Source organism: Eublepharis macularius, chromosome 10, assembly GCF_028583425.1.
Source record: "Eublepharis macularius isolate TG4126 chromosome 10, MPM_Emac_v1.0, whole genome shotgun sequence".
NCBI classification, from domain to species: Eukaryota; Metazoa; Chordata; class Lepidosauria; order Squamata; family Eublepharidae; genus Eublepharis; species Eublepharis macularius.
In genome coordinates this window covers 57,239,201-57,253,196 of record NC_072799.1, presented here as the reverse complement: position 1 = coordinate 57,253,196, position 13,996 = coordinate 57,239,201, and positions in this window count along the sequence as shown.

The following is a 13,996-nucleotide window of genomic DNA, read 5'->3' as shown; positions in this document are numbered from 1 at the left end:
TTTCAGGAGCATGTCAGAATTGCCTATAACTGTGCATTCATTATAAAATGATCAAGCTTAAGAACAATGACTAAGAATCTGATTTTTTAAAAGAAAATGAAAGTGGAGAAACTGAATTCTCATCCCAACACTACATTCTGAACGTTTTCTGTGCTTGTACAGAAATAGTGAATACATACAGTTTAGTAGATATGATTGCATCCTTCTTTAATGGTCTGCTTGCCTTCAGCTACTTACCAGCTGTTACTGCTAATCTACATAAATCCCACATGGAAGCATCTGTACTCATTGCAAAATTTTCACATAACCATCTCTATGTGGGAACAACTTAGTTATCGAATGTAATCCTCCAAAAAAACTATAGCAATTCTTATTCAGTGGTATATTTATTTTTATTTTATTTATTTATTTATTTATTTATTTCAAATTTGTATTCCGCCCTCCCCACAAGCGGGCTCAGGGTGGATACCAACATATTAAAAATACAATTAAAATACAATAAAAATTCATATTAATTAAAAACAACACATTTAAAACAAGATGGTGGACAGCCTTCACAGGGAGGGTTTTATACACCCCTTTTTTCCAGGCCAGCGGAGGCCCAGCCTCAGCCATATGCCTGGCGGAACAACTCTGTCTTGCAGGCCCGGCAAAAAGATAGTAAGTCCTGCCAAGACCTGATTTCAGCAAACAGAGCATTCCACCAGGTGGGAGCCAGGACCGAAAAGGCCCCGGCTGTAGTCGAAGCTAGGCAGGCCTCCTTGGGGCCAGGGACCACCAACAGCTGTTTGTCCCCTAATTGGAGTGTCCTCTGGGGAATATATGGGGAGAGACGGTCCTGTAGATATGCTGGTCCCAGTCCGCACAGGGCCTTATAGGTCAATACCAGAACTTTGAATTTGATCCAGTACTCCACTGGCAACCAATGCAGCTCGCATAAGAATGGTGTTATATGCGCCTTATTTGGCACTCTCATAATAACATGCGCCGCTGCATTTTGTACCAGCTGTAATCTCCAGATCAGGCTCAAAGGCAGCCCCGCATAGAGTGAGTTACAGTAATCTAGCCTTGAGATGACCGTTGCTTGGATCACTGTAGTTAAGTCACAGGTTGACAAGTAAGGGACAAGTTGCCTGGTCTGCCACAGATGGAAAAAAGAGGACCTGACAACCGCTGTGACCTGTGCCTCCATTTTCAGGGAGGCATCCAAGATCACCCCCAGGCTCTTAACCCTAGGAACCGGCACTAATGGTGCCCCATCGAGGGCCGGGAGCCAGAGTCCTGAACCTAATCCCCCTTGGCTCAAGTTCAGGACCTCCATCTTCGTCGGGTTCAGTTTCAGCCTACTCTGCTTCAACCAACCAGTCACGGCTGCAAAAGCATGTTCCAGGACATTTGGGGCTGAGCCGGGCCGGCCATCCATCATCAGATACAACTGGGTGTCATCTGCATATTGATGACACCCAAGTCCGAAACTTCACACCGACTGGGCAAGGGGGCGCATATAGATGTTAAACAATAAAGGGGAGAGTATTGCTCCCTGTGGGACCCTGCACACCAAAGGGTGGCGGGATGACAATTTCTCCCCAAGTGCCACCCTCTGTCCCCGACCATGGAGAAAAGAGACAAGCCACTGTAAGGCAGTCCCTCATATCCCCACATCGGCGAGGCGGTGAGTCAGAAGATCATAATCAACTGAACGCTGCCAACAGATCCAATAATATCAGCAGCGCCGAGCCACCTCGATCCAGATGTCTACGAAGATCATCTGTGAGGGCAACCAACAATGTCTCTATCCCATGTCCCGGACGGAATCTGGACTGGAAGGGGTCTAGGGCTGACACATCCTTCAGGAAGCCCTGCAACTGTTCCACCACCACCTGCTCAATCACCTTTCCCAGAAACGGGAGGTATGAAACCGGGCGGTAATTGACCAGGTCAGTGGGGTCCAGCGATGGTTTCTTTAAAAGAGGCCTCACCACAGCTTCCTTTAATGGCCCAGGAAAAACCCCGGAGCCTAAGGATAGGTTAACAATGGCCTCCAACGAGGACCGCAGCCCCTCGGCACTGGCCTTTACCAACCACGATGGGCATGGGTCCAAGGGACATGTGGTGGGCCTAACTGATTGCAGGGTCCTGTAAATTTCCTCCCCAGAGAGTGGGCTGAAATGATCAAATATTGGCCCCAAAGACGGCCAAGGGGTCTCCAGCTCATTCACTGAATCAACTGTGGCTGGCAAGTCATGGTGGAGAGACAAGATTTTATCAGCAAAAAAGCTCCCAAAAGCCTCACAGCTAATATCTGAATTCAAAATTTGATGGCCTCCCTCTGGCAAGGAGACTGATGACCAAACCACATTAAACAATTTTGCTGGGCATGAGCTAGCTGTCGCGATGGAGACTGCATAAAACTCTTTCTTCATAGCCTTCACCGCCACCTCATAGGCTTTCATAAACGTCCTATAAGATGATCTTGCCTCTTCATCCCAAGATCGCCGCCACACTCGCTCAAGCCGTCTTAGCTCCTGCTTCTTCTGTCGGAGCTACTCTGTATACCAGGGAGCCCGTCTTGCACGGGGGCAAAGAGGCCAACGGGGGGCAATTTCATCAATGGCTTCGGAGAGCCGGCACTGCCATCCCCCCACCAGCTCATCTAATGAACCGCCATGGAGCATTGGATCCCGCAAAGCATCTCGAAACCCAATCGGGTCCATAAGTCTGCGGGCAAGCATAAATCAGCTCACCGCCCTTGCAAGGGGGGGGTAATCCCCAGCCGAGCCTTCAGGACCGAGTGGTCTGACCATGGCACCAGTTCTACCCCTTCCAGATCCACATTTAACCCCATCCCAAAGATCAAATCTAGCGTGTGGCCTGCTTGATGTGTAGGGGTCGACACAAATTGGGAGAGTCCTAGTGCTGCCATGGAAGACACCAGGTCCACCGCCTGCACAGAGGAGGCATCATCGACAAGGATGTTGAAGTCCCCCAGCACCATCAGTCTGGAGTACTTCAAGGCCCACACCGCTATCACCTCTAGCAGGCACGACAGGGTATCTGCTGGTGCGCTAGGTGGTCAGTAAACCAGACACATAGCCAAACTCTCCTCGGCACCCCACACCAGGCCTACACATTCAATGCCAGAGATCTCAGGGGTGGGGAGCGGCCTGAAAGAGAAAGAGTCTCAGGCAAGGATTGCCACCCCTCCCCCCGACCTACTACTGATGGAGGACCAAATATCCTGGGGGCGTCAGTTCTCCCAAGACAACTGTTTCACCCTCCCTCACCCAGGTTTCAGTCATGCATACCAGGTCCACATCACTCACTGCAAAGAGATCTTGCAGCATTGTGGTCTTATTGTTTATGGAGCTGGCATTGCACAGCATCAGTGTCGAAGGAAGGTTCTTTTTCCTAGCTCCATCACCAGCGTTTCTCAGGATGGGATGCAGGTTAGAAGGGCACTGAGCTATTCCATATCTCCATGCCCTTCTCCACTGAGACCAGTTCCCACTGTCATACCTCCCATGTCCCCAGAGGACTAGGATCCCTGACCTCATGCCAGCCCTCCTTCCTATGGCCACCATCATCCAGCATACTCTCCATTCCCCACAACAACAACAGGTGAGTACAACATTAATTCAAGCAACTGAGGCACTTCAAGATTTTCTTAAAGTACCACAGGCACAGAGAAGGGTGGGGCTGAGAGGCTGGCTTCTCTCTCACAGGCAGGCAGGTGTTTGCTCTTCACCCTCTCTGGCAGCTTAGGCTCCTGGAGGCAACGTTCTTAAGTACCACAGGCACAGAGAAGGGTGGGACTGAGAGGCTGGCTTCTCTCTCACAGGCAGGCAGGCAGGCGTTTGTTCTTCACCCTCCCTCCCTCTCTCTCTGGTTAAAGGTGTACAGGTTAAAGGTGCAGGACTAGACTCTGGGAGACCCCGATTCAAATCCCCTTGGGCCAGTCACACACTCTCAGCCTAAACTACCTCACAGGGTTGTTGTGAGGATAAAATGGAGAAGAAAATGATGTAAGCAGCTGTGGGTCCCCATTTGGAAGAAAGGCAAGGTAAAAATAAAGTAAATTTTAAAAAAAAAATAATTACTGTAAGCTAGGTATGTTCAGAAACAATTTACTAATGAATCTCTCATACAACCAGAACAGCAGAATGGGTTAGGCAGGTGTGCGCCAGTCACAGTCTATATGGCATTATAATTTATAATATATAATATGGTTGAGTCTGTATTCCTAAAGTACCTCTCAAGTAGTACATATTTACCATATTTTGCGGATTTGACCAAGGACAGAAGAGAAAATCCATTTGCATTATAGGAACTGTTTGGGCTGATCTTCTATATATGAGCCACCCAGTTTCCTGTTAATTGCTCAGACTGGACTACAGGACTGTCTGGTTCTCAGTTTTGTTCTGCTCTGCACCCTCTCTGTGTTTCAAGCAGAGTCAGTTCTCAAAGTGGTTCCTTCCGCTGATCTAACAAGTGGCGTCTTCGCTGAGTGTGAAAAATAAGATACAATACAGAGGAGTATTGAATACCTCTAATTCAATAAGATGTGTCTCCCACAAATCCCACTGCCTCATCAGATATGAAGAGGACTATTTTTTTTTTCAGAAAGAAAGGAAATGCAGTACTGTAAGGCATCAAACCATTGCGCGGCAGACCAGAACTTCCACTGTGTTTTAATGATGATTGGCAGCTTAAGACTTGAAATGCTTTGGAAGTATTTTTTCCCATAACTGTTCCTGCTTTTCTTCTAGTTCTATTCAGAAGTTCTGGGTTTTCATGGTTTGCCTAATCCCATTTCCTTTAAAATCACATTAAGCCCTTAAGTATGTATTAAAGAGATTGACAGGGATGAGCGGACACCTTGGTTAGGCAGCAGAATGGATCTCTCCTATCAGGGGGAGAAAAACTGGCTGACATCTCAAAGAACAATATCTTCTTGCTGTTAAATAACAACAAGTAGATGTGACTAATAGTTTGTACTGTCTACATTATATGCCTTAGAACTGTCATAAGTAGAGGCAGGCACAAACCGAAATATGAACCAAAATTCATCACGAACCGGGCTGGTTTGTGGTTAGCAAACTGGTGGTTTGTAGGAGCTCATTTCTTATGAACCGTGATGAATTTTAGCCTGGTTCATTTGGTTCGTATTTCAGTTCGTCGCTGCAGACAGCCTGGTGCAGATCAAACAGTTTCCTAGGCAATGGGGGGAATGGGCTCTTTGCAGACCTTCTGCTGACCCAGAAGTGACGTTTTCACGAACTGAACAAACCGGTTTGTGAACCGGGGCAAGTTCATGAAAGTTCGTGGTTCATGGTTTGTGAAACACAATGAACCACAAACCGCACAGTTCAGAGTTTTCCCAGTTCGTGCCCGTCTCTAGTCATAAAGCAACATATATTTGTATCTTCTGTGGCTTGACTAGAAAACATGCCTACAAGAGTGTGAGGAGGACCACTGAAACTACTATCTCAATCTGTTTCCCATGACGGTTCCTTGTGATCTCAGAGGAGGGAAGGGGGTTAGCAAGCACTCTTGGTTCTTCATCCATCTCTGATTCTACCTTCACCTCAGGACAGAATTGCAGAAGGTTTCTTCTCAGTCTTTTCTTCAGCCCTTTACTAGGGACTTTCAACTGTATTTTCTTTTCCTTCTTCACTCTTCTTTCCCCTACTTACAACATTTCAGTTCAGCATTCCAGTTTTTCCTTCATTTTTGTAATTAGGCAGCCTTCCTCAATAGCCTAATTGTTTGCACAAAAGGTAGCCAACCTCCTAGTGAGGCTGGGAGATCTCCCAGAATTCCCAGGGATCTCCAGACTATGGAGATCACTTCCCCTTGAGAAAATGGTTGCTTTGGAGGGTGGAGGCTGTGGCATTACACCCTGTTGAGGTCTCTCCCTTACCTCAACACAGCCCTCTCACAAATCACCAGGAATTTCCCAGCTTGGAGTTCGCAACCCTATCTGCACAGTGGCACAGTCATTAACAAGGGCCCCTTTAGCTCCTTCCATTTTCTCTTCAAGAGTCCAAAGCACTATTTTTCCCAACCCTAACCGGTGTAAAAAATGGTCATGGAGCAACTTTTTGTCAGTGATGAGCAATTAGAGATTTAAAAACATTTTCCTTGTCCATTTTAAAAATACTTGTTACTGCTATGGCAACAACGCACCTCAGTGTTCTGTTATGAAATTTGAAGTCTTTGGGGCTCCAAGGTACCATCTGAGAGCAGGCCGAACAGTGCCTTGTATTTCTCAGTAGACCCTGAATACATATCTGGCTCACTTAGCTCTACAAACTGAATCAAGCTTGCTATAAACAATTAAATTGCTCTGTACATAAGGAATGCATGCCAAAGGCACAAATGACTTTGATTTTTCAAAGTATATCCATTTGTTCTCTGTTGGTAAGCACTGCTATCTTCATTGTAAATTAGAAAACAGAAACAATGATAACAATGCTCTCAAAAAGAACTCCCCCCCCCCAAGTTTTCTTTAAATGTGTTCATGAGCAGATCCTTGGACATTGCTGACATTCCTTTGGATATTGTTTCCTTCTTCCAGATCCTGAGGAGGTGTTCTTGCATCTCTGCTTGGTGCAGAACCCGTTTGCATTTACAATATAGTGGCTTTTACAATGTAACGGCATCATTTTACCAATACAAAAGTACTTTCTGAATATCATGTGGCTGCAGAAATAGGACAGAATGGCACTCTGACAAAAAGCAGGCTGCTTTGGAAGAGACTGATAACATTTTCCCTCTCTGGGCATAGCAAAATGCTGCTCTAGCAGTTTCGGCTCCATTTTGCCTGAGTAGTACTTGGCCCCTTCTATTCTATTGTGACATCTGGAATGTGTCTAGGAAATGATGCAAGAGCAGCATTGTACATGAAATAGCCCATTGAGCATCCTGGTCATCAAATGTCACAATCAATTATCTCCTATGCTAGTTTCGAAGTCCAATAGGCTGGGGGGAGAGCCAGTTTGGTGTGAGAGCCAGTTTGGTGTAGTAGTTAAGAGCGCGGGACTCTAATCTGGAGAACTGGGTTTGATTCCCCACTCCTCCACTTGAAGCCAGCTGGGTGACCTTGGGTCAGTCACAGCTTCTAGCTCTCTCAGCCCCATCCACCTCACAGGGAGTTTTGTTGTAGGGATAATAATGACATACTTTGTAAACCACTCTGAGTGGGTGTTAAGTCATCCTGAAGGGCAGTATATAAATCGAATGTTGTATAAATCAACCCACATAAAACTACCCACATAAAACTATCCTCATGGAAGGCAAGTATCTGAAGAAGGGAGCTCTGATTCTCGAAAGCTTACATCCTGAAAATCTTTTTGGTCTCTTAGGTGCCACTAGACTCAAATCCTGCTAGAATTAATGAGACGCTTTAAGGGAAACTTCCAGATGACAAAAAGCACTTTTATCACTGTACCTTACAACTTGAGACTTTGATTCCAGCTAGGAATTTTTTTTGAGATATAGAATGTTTTCTGGGGAGAGCAAACCCTGTAATTTGTATCTGGGAAAATGTGATGTGTCTGCCAGAAACAATATTCACAGCCTGCATAAATGCTGTCTGGGTTGTGGATGGGCAAATGCTACAACCAGTGCTGACAATCACTACTGGCACACATGTTGGATAATACACTTTCAATGCACTTCAGCAATCCTTTGCAAATGGACTTTCCTGTTGCTCACAGGAAAATTCAGTTGCAAATGCTCACTGCAGCTCATTATCCAGTGGGTGTGGAAGCAGCCCACGTGTGTTTCTTTGCTACTCAACACAGGTGAGAAAGTGCCCATCTTGTGTAATAAAAAAAAAAGAATGGAAAATTGCAAAAGAGTTATTTCCCTGTGACTCCTTTAAACTTCAAACTTATGTGTGCAAAGGGCAGAACTACATAAATTGGTAGACAGACAAATAATTACTGGCACTATGTATAGATATTACTTACACAGTTACTGCAGAATGGCAACATTGGGATAAAAGCATCAGAACAGGCCTACTAGATCAGACCCAAAGCCATGTATTTAGTTCTATACTCCCCCACTTTGCCTAGCCCAATATAAACCCTTCCTCTTACAACTGAAGCAACATCTCGTTCACACGGTGAGATCCTGTGCATGGATCTGATTAGCAGTTCTAAAAATATTACTTGAAGATCCAGGACTTCAGCATATTATCTAGCAACCTAAATTTGATTTCTATGATAGTCAGTGCAATCCTATGAACATTTTCCTGGGAGTAAGTTCCATTGAATAGACCCATGGAGGATTATTCCCAGGACAACTTCTCAATGTTGTTAAAGCCGATGTGTTCCTTTAGCGCTCACTGATACTTCTCTGCCCTTTCGGTATATCTAAATAACATGTATTGTCCGTAACCATTGCACCAAGCAGGCAAATAAACAGAGGATCACACACCCATCAGAAACCCTTCTTCTCCCTCCCCCAGCCCACTCTGTGTATATATATACCTACCAGCTGAGGATACCACTTCATGCATCTGAAAAAGTGGGCTCTGGATCCCAAAAGCTTTTGCTATGTTAAATTTGTGAGTTTTTATGGTACCACAAAACCCTGTTTTTGTTTTTGTTTTTTTAGTTGCAGCAGACTAACATAGCAATCAATCTGGAATTTATTACAGAGCTGACAAACAAAAGGCTAAGGGGACTGTTTAAGACCTTTTGGATTTTCTTCTGTGGCCAAGGACAGCTGCAGAAGCAGGAAATGATGCCCTTGGGAGGGCAAAAGGACTACCCTGCATGTGGTTGCCACAGATTTCCCAACCATACAGCAAAAGGGAAAGGTTGTGGAACTGTAATTGTTAAGCCCTCTCATAGATTCAGAGAGGCTGCCCAGGCCACATCAATCTTTAGAGGCCCCTAGCCATAATAAAAAGATGATGATACATGGTGTGCATAAAAACAAAGTGTGAAACTTATCAAATACCAAAGAATTAACAAGCGTCTAAATGTTGAGGTCTCCTTTGAGTTTGAGGCCCCAAACAAATGGCCCTCCCTGCCCCACCCGCTGCCCTCACATTGGTCCTGTCATTGATCTTTGTCTGGTGAAAAAAAATACAGTTGGTTAGCAAGAATGTTTAGGCTGGCAAAACCTGTTACATGTTTTGGCATGTAAAAAGATTTCATGAGTCCAGCAGTACCACATGGGAAGGAAGCTCAAATGGTGAGGGATTGTTAGCGGCCCTAAAATGTATCTAAATATTGGGAAAGTGCTAGCGCTGGTAAAAAGAATTGTAGCAAACAAAATATGTGAGGAATGGGTAGTAATGGAATTGAGAAGCTTAGGCTATCTTTAGAAAAAAAAACACTGTTCCACTACTGGGTCCTTCACCAGATTTGATAGGGATTACAGGTGTGAACTCCCAGACATCCCTGTGGTGGGAGTTTAGTACTCCAACTAATTTGCATTTCATTCCCTTGCTATCTACTACTACCACCACCACCATCACCACCACCACTAAAGCAGTTCATCTTTCCAACATTTATATCATGCACCTTCATAAGAATTACTTTATTACATCATCTACATAGATAGGAAAACAAGGGCAGGACAGAGTAAGAATAGCTATCCTGCTAGAATATTACTCAATATCTTTAATTAAAAGTCATTTAGGTCCAAATACAACATTAAGTTTGCAGCCTTTTCATGTGAGGGTTCTACCATGAGACTGGGGGCCAAGCTACACATGACGAATGACACTTGAACAGCAAGTGTATTTCTCCCTGTTCACTTGCCCTCCACTCAATCCACTTGCCGTTCAAGTGTCATTCGTCATGTGTAGCTTGTCCCTTAGTCTGAGCTAGCGTCTGGCACCCCACCAAGTCTTGTTCTTAACGGACCCAGCAATTTATGATCGATGTTGTCCAGTTATCAGGAAACAAAGAAGACTCCCCCCCCACTCAAGATCCTTAAGTGTTGATAATTCTTGAGACTTCTCTATGATCCCCACTACTGCAATTGCCTTCCACCCATTCTCAGTCCCACTTGTGGTTGGTCAAACAGCTGGAAGGCCAGCAGGCTGCAGAGGTACCCACCCACTTGTAATGAACAGTTTGAAATGGTGTTTTGGATGTAAATATTCAGGGCATAATGGGATAATGAGGAGGAACAGAGAGTGAGAAGGTCAGCTGGCTACCACCAGCAGCTTGCCAGTCCGTCAACAGTAGCAGCTAAAACAGCAGCTACCACAAAAGAAATGGTTTTTAGAGGCAGGAGAATATGCAGTCTGAAGGGAAGAACTCAGAGCTGTAAAGCTCACCTTTGTATTAAAGGTGAGTGTTGCAAGCTACTCAAATTCTGAGCCCAGGGTAACATCCATAATCTGAGCAATCTTAAAAACATTGGGTGAGTGACAGCATGTCAAAAGTTGCCCAAATCTGATAGGTCTGTGAGAAACATTGTACGACTCATATACAAAATGTAGGCTAAATGTAAATATGAGGAACCGGCCATGAGTGCTGCCTTGGAAAGCGCTGCCCTTTCCATTATTGTACTTCTAGAAAGCTGCCTGTCAACTTGCCTCACAAACAGGCACCTGCTATGTGTAAATCAGTGAACTGTGCAAGTGGTACCTTTTCATGAACTACCTTAACTCTGCAGTTCACAGAGCATGGGGCTTGTTGCATTTCTCCAGATAGGTGTTCGCCTTGTTTTTATATAACTCATTGGTATAGGCCAACCTGCCATGAATTTTTCAGGATCTCTGGAAAACTAATTTTCCTAGTGATATTTTTTTGCCTCCCAAGCTACAAGAAGTTCAGAGTGTAAATGTGTCCACTGTATTTCCATGACCATGTAATGAATATGTTTCTCACAGCCCAATTTGATGTGATATTACTTTTGTACTGCTCAGTATTATAAATCTCTCTCTTTTGGACCACAAATCATCAGAGGGGGGGGGGAAATTGGCATAGTTTTGTGGGATAAACCTATGACTTATCTCCTAAATCACTTTCATTGTATGGTACTTGGCCTGGAAAGCTCGAAAAAGGAGGCTGTAATATAATTACTAACGCTACTGGCATGCTTTGGTCTATTCTCAAAAGGTAGCGTCATTATCTTTTTCTTTCTCTAATATGAAAACTTCACTAGTGCTCTTATTCATAAATCACTTAAAAGAAAACCATATCATGGACATTTCTTTTAAAAACATGAATTTTAAAAATAAAAGAAAGGTGTTGCAATTCCTTCCCTTTTTTAAGCACTGTATTTTATGGCATAAAGTATCATGTCAGTTGTTGTTAAGACTGATATTCTGTTGGCATCACTGCCAACCATTTTGGTCTAATAATTGGGCCGGCTGCCTTTGCCACATCCAGAGTGGTATATCAGATTTTACATAAATCACTAAGTAAATCTGATAAAAGGAAAGTGAGACTGCTTGGCATGGTTGAGTTTAATCCCCCTGTGAGTGACCATGGCTGGCTCATCAAGGAAGGAGTTAAGGCATGCAGGCCCTTTAGAGCCAGTTTGGTGTAGTGGTTAAGAGCAGCAGGACTCTCATCTGAAGAACCAGATTTGATTCCCCACTCATCTGCTTGAAGCCAGTTGGGTGACCTTGGGTTAGCCACAGCTCTCCCAGAGCTCTCTCAGCCCCACCCACCTCACAAGGTGATTGTTATGGGGATAAAAATAACATACTTTATAATCCGCTTTGAGTGGGCATTAAGTTGTCCTGAAGGGCAGTATATAAATCAAATGTTGTTGTTGTTGTTGTTGTTGTTGTTGTTGTTGTTGTAGATGAGCCCTGGGAAGCAGACCCAGCCCAGCATGACCAAAGCATTATGCTATCAAGTACTTGGAGCTATTGTCTAGGCAAAAGTTCCCTTCATTCCCTTCATAACAATGTTCTTTGAAACCACTTCCTGTTCAAACAGACCAGTTAGGCCTCTTTCACTTCTCCAGTCCCTTTCCGCATTCTCCAATTGAAGGAAGGGCAGGCTTCAGTTCCCCTTGCCCCCCCCCCTCCTGTGTCAATCAGATGAGCGAATTTCTATTTTCCTAGCCTCTCCCTCCCTTTCGGCAACCTCATAAAAAATCAATGCTCAAGGTTACACAAAAAGTCTCTTGCCCTCTGAAGGGCCAGCATTTGTTCAACATCAACATGCAGTTATTTCTAACAGGTTCAGCATTTGAAATCAGTAGTATGTGTACTACAGTGGGGATAATACTGAACTAAAACATGTTTTCCCAGGGATATCATCTGTTAGATTGAGCAATATGTATCTTTTTAATTCTCACAGAGTGACTGTGAGCAGTTTGAGAGCTCAGCCCTGTGAAGTGCTTCTGGCTTTCATGTTGTAAGAAAACCATAGATTACGGTTACTCCATCCTGACCTTATAATACTAGAGATTGCAGGAACAATCTGGGTTTTACAACTCTTACTCATAGTACTATCCAACAGTAACGAAAGCAGGCAAATTAGCTAACAAAGTTAATTAACGACCTTGGTGGTGGTGGGTGTATGAGTAAATGTGTGTGTGTGTGTGCGCGCGTGTGTGTGTGTGTGTGTGATAGACATGTAAGCAGCCGAATGTAGCAATAAATCTAAGTTGCAATTGGGAGTGGAAAGAGTGCGGCAGCTCAATTCACTAAAGCGACAAACAATATTATTGCCAGAGGGGAATAGGAAAAAAGAACGCCCCAAAAGAGTTTCTGCTGTTTCTTCCCTGCGGAGGTTATGATCAAATAGCACTGATCACCTCTTCAGTGCTGCTCATTTAATGCAGAAGGAATGCCTGAGTTCCCTGGGCTACACCTACAGCAGAAGGAGATGCTGATGGGGTGGCAGAGTGCTGAGGTGGGAGAATGGATTATATCACGTTAGACTACAAATGACGGATTACAGTTTTCAAAGCTCTTCTAAACCAACAGTTCAAATCAACCTCTAAATCAACAATTTCCAGTAAGCATAAAATTTTTAGACTAAAAAAGTCTCAAAATTCATCTAACGCTAGGACTTTTGTAATTAATTCTTTCAGTAACTGTAATTCAATGTGATCCGGTGTCCTTGGAATTTAATGTATGTGGGAATGACTACTGGATCAGTCAAAGTTTGAATATGTGAACAAAAGAGCCGTATTAGATTAAAGAAAAATGAACACCCCACTTGTTAATCACTATCTCACTGCCTGCTACATGGAGAAGCAGCTGTGGTTCTGGGTTGTGGAATATACACAGAACACATCTTCAAGCTTACACAAACTCCTGCAGAAAAGAGAAGTATTTTGGATTCACCACCTTCAGACGTTAACACCTTTCGGACTAAATGAAGAAGTGGAATTGCTGTATTTGATAGAGATTTGTTTTGGATGGGTGCCCAGGTTTAACAGTACTCTATTCTTGTAAGTTCAGTGTTTCCCCCCCCCCCCTTCTCTCGTCACTTTCTTTTCTTCTCCTTCCTCCACCTCCCTTAGGAGCATATCTCCATATCATGTGGGAGATATTGCATCACCCTTCTATTTTTTCATATAGCTGAACTTCATGAGGTTAAAGTGCCACTTTACTGCAACTGCAGATTGATGAAACACACCCAAATACATTGGAAACCAAGCCTCAGCTTTGTTGGGAATTGGAGAGCCCGGGGGGGCGGGGTTTAAAAAGTTTTATATGGAATATTTAGTTAATTTGTAAAAAAAATCTCTATAGAATACAATATCAAATGAAGAGCATTGTGTGAGTGCAGTCCACAGCCTGCTGCAACAATTTGAATTATACCACTAGGGGTGCCATTCCCCCACCCGGGGCAGAGGATCCCTTCCTCCCACCCTTCCCCCTCATGCCCACTTATTTGCCTGGTGGGGGTGTGCTCCTTTGGGCATCCCTCCCGTGGGCGGCACGGTGCACCGCTGGGCAGCGCAGTGCACTCCCGTGCCCACAGTGGCCCGAATCGCGCCCCACAGCGCCCCACAGCGGGCCCATTTCAGGCCAAATCATGCCCCCCCAGTGAAC